We start from the raw sequence: 1,863 nt of genomic DNA, 5'->3' as shown, positions 1-1,863 counted from the left end.
AGATTTACGTCATTGTTTACTTATTTTTCTCATAATTTGTGTCTCTGTTATTTGTACGCCATAGGGGTAAGGTGAATAGGTAAGAGATCCATGGGCTTACATTTCCACCACGTAGGCTCACCTCTGTTACAATTCACCAGGTTAGGAGTGGGTGCCGCCCCATGTATGTATTAGTCTAGTGTAGCATAGGTCTTTAGCATAGCCCTGATAGTGTCGACTATTGCACTAATTTAGGACGTCACTTTTGTTTATGATTTCTTTGCTTTGGCACCGCTCGTAGTTCCCTTTTCTCCTTGGCGTGTGTCTTGTGTTGCGTTTGCCCTGAGGAAATAAATACCTGTATAATAGTTGAATTGTGGCCTGTTGTTTAATTCCTATAATAAGTTCGATGTACTACCTTTTGTTGCGACTCCTCTACAGCCCCTAGACGTAGACGAGTTTTCATCTAGAGTCGTAACAATCTGATTTAGCAAAATAGGCCAAAAAAAAAGTAAAACTTTTTTTTTTTTTTTCGTTTTTCCGAATTTTTAAAGAAAGAAAAAGGGCAATTTCTTTGTTTTCCTGTTCGGCCAACATTTTATTGTATTTATTTAATTTAATGATTTTTGACCAAGTCAATGGGTCTGCGAACTACCAAAACCTGCGGATCAAACAAGCAGCAAGTTTTAGCAGGACGAAGATGTCATCACCATAGAGGAATCATGTTGTAAAGGCGAACAAATATTATTTATCTGCTGCATCATGCATATCCTTGATTAGGATTTCACCTAGTATATGCACGGTTTTGCAATCAAATTATGTTGTCCGATTGTGGGTTATGGAACATAAGCAGCTACATTATCTTGCAAGGTGGCTTAACCTAGCCTTGTTTTTACAACACGAGAAGGCATACTTTGTGGCTATCGTTACGCTACTCAAGCTGGCTTTAGTTTTAGCTGCTTGGTGAGCTAGCGTGCTATATGGTAGCATACTAATAAGACCGTCTTGACTAACATGCGGTCATATAGAACATTTAATTATGTTTCCAGCATGATTCATTCTACTTGCATAGAAAGCAGTTAGGCAATCGTATTCCTCTTTCGTTGTGCAAATTTGAAAGACGCACGACGCGTGTTCACTTCTCATAACGACACACTTTGTTGTGCTACCTGACAGGACGTTATAATCCGCCAAGCATGTTGATAAGTAGTCCACACTAGTTCATTATGTTCATTATATGTTTAAACCGGTTTGGTGGTATACGTATGTATCAAATTACAGCATATGTCTAAATACATCGATATATGCCATCATATTGTTAAAATGCAAAGTTTTTGTAAGTAGAGTCGGGTCTTTTCGAAGACGCATTCAGAATGTCACGTTTGGGCCAAAAAGGAGCCCGGCCAGCGCGGACGCATATAGGACGATATTTCGACGTCCACGGACCGTCAAATGTTTGCTGGGTAGGTACACGGACCCACATCACACAGGCTGTCTTCCAAAATGCGTTCTTGCGCTCTATATACAGCATATCCGTACTTGGTATATGCTCTAGATGGAGCGCAAGAACGCATTTTGGAAAGTCTACTGAAACTGCAACCTTACCGCAGTGAGAATTATTTAAATTTAATTGGATAGCTTTGATCCGTTATTTGTTTTCATTGGTCAAAGATCGAAATGGGGGAATTGGTTCCTTAGAGCTGGATTTTATTCAAAAACGAGATACGAGATTGCATTCAGAAATGTGCTATAAAGTGGTATTATGGCTGTAATGAAAATGTAAGCTTTCGTGAGTTTTTTTTCTTCACATTTTAATGTTGTCACTCAATAATATTCCACCTATCGCAACACGTATCCCAGTGAGTTGCTAGGAAGAATATGTTA

Source organism: Argentina silus, assembly GCF_951799395.1.
Source record: "Argentina silus genome assembly, chromosome: Y".
NCBI classification, from domain to species: Eukaryota; Metazoa; Chordata; class Actinopteri; order Argentiniformes; family Argentinidae; genus Argentina; species Argentina silus.
The sequence above is the reverse complement of the archived record's forward strand: the minus strand, read 5'-3'. Positions refer to the sequence as shown.